Raw genomic sequence first — 10,064 nt, 5'->3', positions numbered from 1 at the left:
CTCTCTTAAGTTGAAGGCTCTATTCTTAAGTCTAACAGCATCTTATGGTACCCCTATACGAACCTGTGGGTCAAAAAACTTGAAGCTGTACAACGGCAATTTACACGATTTGCACTGTACTCTTTTTCACGTAATGTTTCGTTCAATCTTGACTAAAAAGTTGTTTAAAATCTACTTTACAATGCTGCGCTGGGCACTTCTGCTGGTGCACCGTTGCTACAAACGAGCTTCTTAATCAAATAAGAACCATATCTTATCTTAACCACATTCTCATAATATCATTCTCATTACGAACGGTGAAGAAGCGCTATTTTTTGTATTAGTAAGAGTAAAAATCCAGTTGGAAAGTCGATCAGTTTTGTTTACGGGCGGGCACTTTTGCGAGTGCACCAGCCAATCGTATATGTACACATTAGTTCTCTCGTACATGTGTTGAATGCATCCATGTGAAATTGTCAATGTATAGGTGCCTTTCCTGTGCACATTACATTGTACCCAGGCCGGACCCTAGGTGAGTTTAACTTGCCAAATAAGAATTTGATTCACAGCATTGACTAACCGAGGATATTTTTATCGAGTAGATATTGATGTTGGTGAAGTAAATTTGGAAGAAAATAAAACTTTGGAATAAAATCGAGGAAACAAACACGCAAATATAGCCAACAATTTAAAGCTTATTAAAAAATGTCTAAGTATGCACGCTGGACTGGGCAATACTACTGGTGCACACAGTTTCATTCGAAGAATTTTTCATGCAATTGTTCTATTTAGCGTGAGATTACCAGTCAATTTGTACATCGACATTGAGCAGGACAACGTAGATGAGCTGTTTAACTCGTTTTTCAGGTACATTTATTTAGTATCAATTACAGATTGCAGAACTAAATGAACCATTAATGATTCCTCAAACTATTTCATATTTCACTCAACATCCTGACAAAATTCGTCGTCGTGTGTCGTGTCGTTCTGGTTATAATAAACCACGTAACATGGTTTACCTAAGTAGGTATTACTTTTTTTTAAAGTGCACAACCATCTCATTTTTTCACGAGACGCCACTGGTTGAAGATGAATAAGTAATAATAAATTTCTGACCCGATCTTTAGTAATTTACACCAAACTAGTAGATTAATTAAAAGATGCACTAAAAATTAAAATGGCCAACAGATAATCGCAGTGAGCAGAGTCCAAGATTCATGTCTATACATAGAAGACGATCGGTCTTATCAGCGTGCGGTGCACACTTCATGCGTGGAAGAAGCCATCTAAACTTCAAGAGTTTGTGAAGCCAATAGTAGGCATGATTTCTCTGAACAATGCGCCTTCTGATTTCGCAGCTCACCTAGTTGTCCGAAGTTACGACAGTGCCGAGGTAGCAGAACTCCTCTGCTACCTCAAGTTCGTCGCCCTTCACTGCTCCCCAGCCTGCCGCTGTCATTATAATCCAACGCAAATGCAAACAAATCTGGGTTCAAGAGCGAGATCTTCTAACTCGCTCGCGCTCTTTAGTTCATACACAATTTAGGTATATGAGACGGACAAATTTGGAATAAAATCAGACTTTCATGGGAATCCATCCGAGGCGGTCACCTTGACCGTCTTGGTACGAGGCTCGTGGATGTTCTCATCATCTCAACCTCGACACTTGTGAGGAAAGGAAGTTTCGGCCTAATAATGTTGTACCTTTTCAGCAACCTTACCCTAAGGACTTGAGAAAATTTGATAGCGTTGAACCAAACTCTCAGAAAATCCACAAGTTCAATTCCTCTCCTTACCCCAAGGGCTTAGGTAATTTGAGAGCGTCTACTCCGGCGTCGGCATAGTCACGGCACGGACCAAACTCGCAGAAAATCCGCAAGTCCAATTCCAACCCGGTTGCGATTTCTCCGGTGTCGGCATAGTCACGGCCCGGACCGAACACGTTGATACTAAAACCGAAGGAGTCAAGTAAAGAGTAAAAGGTGTTCGCGTTGTAGACGACTGACGCACACGGTCAAGCTACCTTCGCGCTTGATCGGACAATTCTACTTCAATGAGTTTTCTGGTTTTCTTCCTTTTTCTTGGATTTAAAAAAATGCATTCTTATAAATTCTTAATTGAGTCAAAAGAAATAAACCACCAGAAGACTTTGTTCGATTCAGTTCAGTCGATGTTCAGTATCCGTTATAGATAGTTACGAAGATTGATACGGTTTTGAGTTTTAGCATCACGAACTAACAAACATTCATTTTTATTAGTCGGTTTCCAGTTTTCGTTACAAATGGTAAATTTTATTATTTTTATAAGGAAAATAGTCGTTTTTACGAATTTTCTCATTTTCCGGATATTCTTTGAGAATTTTTAAATACTCTTTTTTCCTAAACCTTCCTTGGGTAAAAAGGAACAAATCATACGAAGACATCATCAAGATTGTTAGAGCCGGTTTTGTGGTTAAGCATCATGAACAAACAAACATTTATTTTTATAGATATACATAAAAAAGATAATAAACGCTTGTTTCAATACAATCTCCATTTAATCTATTTGTAACACCCCAGACAATCGTTTTAAGGATCAAACAAATTATTTGTAACTCTACATATGAAAGTGGCACCATTATTCTACCGCAACTCACATATCAGCTTTTTAACAATTTTCGACCATGTAACAAATGCTTATTAAAACTGTATTACATCGTTTCCCAGCTTAGTCCTATTGTTTTTAACAACTTCAGGTAGTTTGTTAAGAATTTATCGACTCTGGATCTTTTTTTTGGGTTACAAGATACATTTTTCAAGATAATAACACGTGCATTGCTTAAAGAGGGAAAAACAGTTGAAAATTACAAATAATAAACCATAGATTAAGAAATAAAGCAGAAATACTAGGTCCGCGACGATCAAGCGTTGACGACGGTAAGAAAATCTCACGAGCACTGGGAAACACCCCGACTACGACGGTTCGAATCCCAACCGACACTGGATCCTTTTTGTTACGAGAGGGGGTTTTATGTCAGGCTGCAGGAAACGCTAAATCCTCTTTGTATATAGTGTGAAGTAAATTCACTAAAGCTTTATGTGAAAAAATGTTGCTTTGTGTCGTTCCATAGAATTAAAGAATCAAAGGTATTCGTGTATAGGCTTAACGATCAATGAATCTAGTCAGATCGTCTTTTGAATGTACTAGCTATTCGTTCACTGTGGTGGGAAGATTGTAGCCTAGTTCCCCATTCCCTTGTCTACCTCTCGGGTTACAGACCATGAAAAACCCCAGGCTGGTAGCTCAGACAGTATTTGTGCTCAAATTATTCCGTGGAAAAGTTGAAACGCCATCCCTGCTAGAGCTAGTCGAATTCAATTCACTCTAGTAGCATTCAACAAAGCCTATCCAACTTTTGATTTGCATAGATCTATCGACACATTTAAAACCAGACTTCTTGTCGATCCGAACTTTATGTTAAAATAAGCTGTTGTGATTATTGTAAATTAGTTCTTAAGTCATTCATTGATACCTCGTTGATTTGATCCATTAGCCATGATTGTTTCACGATGGAGGCGCCTAGTGGATGGTAAATTGTAAGTTTCAAACATAAGCAGCAATGTACCTGCTGCAACTCTTGCAACCTCTTGGTCGGATATCGGTTATAAACTTAAATAAAAGCCAAGCGATTTCTTCCAACGCGCATAAACGCGAGTGGTTAAAAAAACTTTCGCTTTATTGATTCCGTTCCGAGCCAAGAGTGAAACCCTCTTTCCTCTTGGCTCCTCTTTATATCTATTATCCTTCGGTTCTCATGAGCCCGACCGACGATCGCTAGCCAAGCGTGGACATTCCTCTTAACTTTAACTTATGTGGCGCTACAACCGCTGAGCAGTCTTGGCCTGACGAAGCTCCATCCGAAACCGCTCACGGTCGCTCGCCACGCTGGTCCAATTCCGTATCCCCGCTTTATTGGCGGCTTCGTCTACGCCATCCTTCCACCTCAATTTAGGCCTACCACGCCTCCTCTGTCCTTGGGGACAGCCTAAAAGGACTTTACGGGCTGGGTCGTCCGGTGCCATTCTCATGACATGACCAGCCCACTGGAGCCTGGCGAGTCTAATTCGTTGTACGACGGTGAGGTCTCCGTACAGCTCGTAGAGCTCGTCATTATATCGGCTCCTCCATTGTCCCTCCTCACATATGGGGCCAAAAAATCCTCCTGAGCATCTTCCTCTCGAACACGGCTAAGAGGGTTTCGTCAGATTTGGACAGAGTCCATGTCTCGGAGGCGTATGTGAGTACTGGTACTATGTATGTTCGGTATAGTCCCAGCTTCGACTGTCTTGACAGGTATCGTGAGTGGAAGAGATTTCTCAGACTGTAATATGACCGGTTGGCTGCCAGCACCCTAGCGCGAATTTCATCTTCAATGTTGTTGTCGGTGCTGACCTTTGACCCAAAATAGGTGAAATTTTAGACGACTTCAAAAGAGCGTTCACCTACTTGTACGTCACCCCCGCGTAGGCTTTCGGCAATTGTTGGCAGGGTCGCTGATGGTGCCACCATCATCTTGGTTTTTCTCTCGTTTATCTGCGATCCGAGGTTATTCGCCGCTTGCTCGATCCTTTGGTATGCTTCTGCTACATAGGAGAGTCTTCTAACAATAATATCAATATCATCAGCGTATGCCAGGATCTGGATTGACTTATAGAAGATGGTCCCCGAAGTTTCCACCTCCGAGTCTCGGATGGCCCTCTCTAGCGCTAGGTTGAAGAGTATGCAGGCAAGCCCATCCCCTTGGCGCAGTCCCTTGGTGGTAGCAAAGGAACTTGAGAGTTTTCCATCCACCTTCTCCTGACAAGTGACGTTGGTCATGGTCATTCTTACAAGTCTGATTAATTTAGCCGGGATTACAAATGAGCTCATTTCTTGATACAGTTTTACCCTGGCTATGCTATCATATGCGGCATAAAATCAATGAAGAGATGGAAAGTGTTTTGTTGGTACTCTGCCATCTTCTCCAAGACTTGCTGCATGGTGAAGATCTGATCAATGGTTGATCTCCCTCTTCGGAATCCCCTCTGATAGTTTCCTACTATCTCTTCAGCGTATGGGTCATGTCGTTGTTGAAGAACGAGGGAGAATATTTTGTAGGCGGTATTCAACACCGTAATACCCCAGTAGTTACTGCAGTCTAACTTATCTCCCTTTTTGTATATGGGGTAGATGATACCAAGATTTCAATCACAAGGCATCGATTCGCTATCCCATATCTCAGATGTCAGTCGATGAATTTCGTTCTCTAGATTTGCGCCTCCGTTTTTGATCAGTTCGGCTGTTATTCCGTCCGTGCCAGGCGACTTGTTGTTCTTGAGGCGACGGATAGCCTTTCGTGTTTCTTCAATGCCAGGTGGCTGAAGCCTGATTTCATCTGCTGGTGGAGCCTCCAGCTGCTCGTTAAACTGATCATTTAGTAATTCATCGAAGTACTGAGCCCACCGCGAGAGGACCTCTGGCTGGTTGCTGACCAGATCTCCATCCTTGCTGCGACAGCAGGTCACCTTCGGAGTAAAGGTGCTTCGGTGGCCTGCTATCGCTTGGTAAAACTGTCTTGTGGGTCCGTAACGCACTCTGGTTTCCTCGAGTTTTCGCATTTTAGCGTCCTCCCACAATTGCTTCTTTCGCTTGAAAACTCGTTTCTCTTCTCGTCCGAACCGGTGGTATTCTTCTGCGCATGCCCGTGTTCTTTGCTTCTGCTGCATTGCTCGGTATGCGCAGTTTTTGCGTTCATTCACAAGTCTACACTTCTCGTCGTACCAGCCAGATCTGGTGTTGCCACGACGTTCTCCTAAAACGTTTTTGGCACAGTTCGTAATCGTTTTTTTTTTAGATCAACCCATCTCCCGCTCGTATCTGTTTCTCCTTGTTGCAGTAGTAGAGGCTCATCTATGGATCCCTGGTAGGAGAGTTGGACTCGACTGTCCTTTAGAGAGTGCGTGTTGTATCGTGTCTGCGTGTTGTTTCTACCCACATTGGTTCGTGGGCAGGCGATCCTGCATGTTATCATTAAGCCAACCAGGTAATGATCAGAATCGATGTTGGCCCCCTATAAGTTCTGACGTTTAACAGACTCGATTGATGGCGGCGGTTAATCAACACGTGGTCGTGGACATTCCTCCTTATCAGCTAATTCAGAACCTTTTTCTGTTCCAAGATCTTGCAAGCTACTTGCAAACAACATACATTGAATAAGATAATATTCGAATGTGACGATTTGCAACAGGGGTCCGCGACAGCCGAGCGGTAGCGCCGGTTAGAAAATCGGCCCATGAGTGGGTTCGAATCCCAACCCTCCCCTGTACGAGAGGACTGGCTATCCACGTACAACAGGGAAACAAGTCTCGTAAGCCCTTAACGGGCAGGCATGACCAAGTGGTCGTTACACCAAAAAGAAGAAGTAGATTTAATTTGTATCATAAAATTTGTTCATTGTAGACACATTTTTAAGAGTGTGATATTTAACAGCTTACCAGCGGACACTATTTCTATAAAACTTTGTTTATTTGGGAAGTAAATTTTTAAATTTAATATGCATCCTATCTTTAACGATAAGATATGTTAATTCTTAAATATTTTAGTTTTTTCTATTTAGCTATACAAAGAAAACTTCGAGGCGTTACACTGAATTGATTGATCGGTGTTCACAAATGGTTTAGAAATGGTGGATGTTGCAGGAGGTCTGATAGAAGGCATATGCGGGGTGGGTGTAGTGTACACGTGAGCAGGGATAGGAACATGATCATGATCTTGCACGTCGATCACAACCAATACGATGTTGTAAAATTCACAGATGCATGAAAAAATACACTAGAATTAGAAAACGTGGGAAAATTTCGAAACACAAATTTGCTAAACTTACGAAGACGTTTCTGTATTTTTCACTTTATAAATTTAATGCTCCCCCCGAAGCTCCGTATGATGCCAACAGAGTTTTTCCGTATTAATGAACCAAATTTAACCTAAAGAATGCTTTATTACTATTCTCAAACCTCGCAGAATCAAAACCAACTCTACCAAGTGATTCATTTTGAGAGAATTGAGATTTATATGGTAAAATGTATACAATCCTTTTCGCTTGAAAGCCGCGGTAGAACTGGTAAAACTGGTCAACCCACAATCCAGAAAAAATACAGTTACGACAAAAAACGCTCAGCAAGAAACCGGTCTGACTCAAAAATATCACTAATGTCAGTAGATGAGATCAGTTTTTTGCAATTCTACCACATTCGATTCCATCGAATAGTAAGATTGCATCCAATGAGATCGTCCCGTTTGTTTCTGCGCTTGGAACTGTTCTTCCTAGTTTTCAAAATCTTTCTGCGTACAAGAAATCACTACACTATACCGGATTGCCAATGACACAACTACCAGTAAACGTATTAAAGATTTGTATTTACTTTATATCATTTAGTAATAATAATTGAACCAATGATATAGACATCTGAGCCGTTTCTATTTTCCACAGCTTTATAATGGGAGGAAAAAATAGCATTTCAGTTTTTTGTATAGATAACTCAATAGCTAAGCTGTCAGTCCACGTGGCAAGATACAGTGACCGGCACGGAAAAGTGCTTATCTTGAAATTGTTTAGTTTTTGCTCAATCTAACTAAATTTACTGCAAATATTGTTAATATTGGGTAAAAAGTCTCGTAAACCCTTAACGGACAGGCATGACCAACAAGGTCGTTACGCCAAGAAAAAGATTGTTTGTATCTTGTTTTACATATTCCTGATGAGATTCGCTTATTAGTTAGCGAAAATAAACATATTTTGATTTTATTTTATTTATTTTATTTTGTTAGTACATGTCCGCCATTGTTGGCTTAACATGTCCGGGTGAGATATTACATTAGTGCACATTAACAGTTTTAGGACGAACGCATAACATATCTATACCTGAGCTGGTTTTTAATGGTTCTTAGCGGTAGGTCAAAGTCTATGAAACTATAGTCAGCGTTAAATTGTCTCATCATTCGTAAAATTGGGCTGTTGTAGGCATATAGAGAGTTTGTAGTATCGACCAGCAGAAAGGGGCGCTGTCTAAGACTAGGCCGTGGAATGTAAATCGATAATTGATCTAGGATTTTTGGAGCGTCAATGTTGCCAAGGAAAAGACCGGTTATGAACATAGACTGAGCATCGTTGCGGCGTTTCTCGAGAGTTTCTAATCCTAATAACAGACAACGAGTATGATAGTCTGGTTTGTTGGTCCATCTTAGCCGGCATATCGCAACTCTGCTAAATTTACGCTGGATCGCTTCGAGCCGAGTCTTCCAGGTCTCGGCATATGGAGACCACACAACGCTATTGTACTCTAGGATGGACCTGACTAGGGAACAGAAGATTGCTTTTAGACACATAGGGTCGTCAAACTCTTTGGTGATTTTAAATACTAGCCCTAAAGTTCTATTGGCGCGTTTAATGATATCCTCGTAGTGGGAGTTAAAAGTAAGACGAGCATCTAGTAAAACACCTAAATCGCGAACCTCGTCAACCCTATTGATTAGCGTCCCATTTATATTATAGTCAGTTATGATCGGATTATGGCATCTAGTGAAAGAGATCACGCAGCATTTTTCGGCGCATATGACTAACGCGTTAAGGTGGCACCATTTTGAGAAGGAGATAAGAGCTGATTGCAGGACTGAACACTCGCCATAGTCGCGAACCGGCGAAAACATTTTTATATCATCCGCAAACTTCAGGAAACGGCCCTTCGGTAGGGCATAGGCCACATCGTTAACAAAGAGAAGGAATAGTAACGGGCCCAGGTTACTGCCTTGTGGAACGCCTGACGTGCACTTGAACGGATTTGACAAGGCGTTTCCAAACTTTATTTGGTATTCCCGGCCTATCAGGTACGAACGAAACCATTCAACGATATCGCGCTGTAAACCCAGTTTGCCGAGCTTTGCTAGTAGGATATCGTGAGATACACTATCGAAAGCGGCCTTCAGATCTGTGTATACGCAATCCATTTGTCCGCCATGGTCCATGCAGTCCATACACTCCGAAACAAATTCTACCAAATTTGTGGAGGTTGAACGGCGAGGCACGAAACCATGCTGCTCCACGTTGATGTAGCTGGATGAGGCCCTTAATAGCTGGTTCTGGATCGTCAGTTCGAGGACTTTGGCACCTGCGCACAGGGAAGTAATTCCTCTATAGCTGGTAGCTTGCATTTTGTCGCCTTTCTTGTAGTGTGCTATCATCCACGAGGTTTTCCAGCAAGTAGGGAAGGTGCACTGCCCTATGGAAAGATTGAAAATCCGATGAAGCAGTGGAACCAGAGAATCAATGCATCCTTTTATCAGGCATGAAGGTATGCCATCCGGGCCAGGAGAGAAACTTGTCTTCAATTTCCCTATGGCTTTAGTGATAGTGTCCGCGTCGATGAGAAAGCGTTCCAGCGACATAACATTCAGAGGAGTCAGGGCGGTGGCCTCCCCTATCACGACTTCATCACTGATTCTCGGGCAGAAGATATCACTAAAGCGTGATGCGAACGTATTACAAATGTCGGTGTCAGAGTGCGCCGTCGTACCCTTGTATGAGATGGACCTGGGTTTCGGGTTGCTTTTTCGACGGTTGTTTACGAAAGACCAAAATGATCTCGGATTACGACGGAGGTTGTGCTGCGTTCGAGAGATGTATTGGCGGTATAGAGTCCTGTTGTAGTTACGGTAACGACGGGCGGTAGTGTGAACGCTAATTAGAAGATGTGGTGAGTTCCCACGCAGTTTGTACCGGTTACTTGCGTTTTTCCTCTGCGAGTTCAGCCTACAGAGGGCTTTGTTGTGCCAGGGCTGCTTGAAGCGATGTCTGCAAAATGGTACTTCGCTGTCGATGATCCGTAGAATTTGCCGGTTGAAGTGCGCTACAGCTTCATCAACCGTGATATCGTCCGAAAAAAGGAAGTCCCAGTTTGTGTGACGAATCGTGTCGTTGATCCTAGCGTAGTTGGCTTTTTTAAAATTTCGAATAGTCGTAGAGGCAGTAGTTGGCTGGATCTTAGTCGACGAGGGCTCATTACTCAGGTGTT

The sequence above is a fragment of the Anopheles ziemanni genome, chromosome 2 (assembly GCF_943734765.1).
Source record: "Anopheles ziemanni chromosome 2, idAnoZiCoDA_A2_x.2, whole genome shotgun sequence".
Classification (NCBI taxonomy): Eukaryota; Metazoa; Arthropoda; class Insecta; order Diptera; family Culicidae; genus Anopheles; species Anopheles ziemanni.
This window is presented reverse-complemented; position numbering follows the sequence as displayed.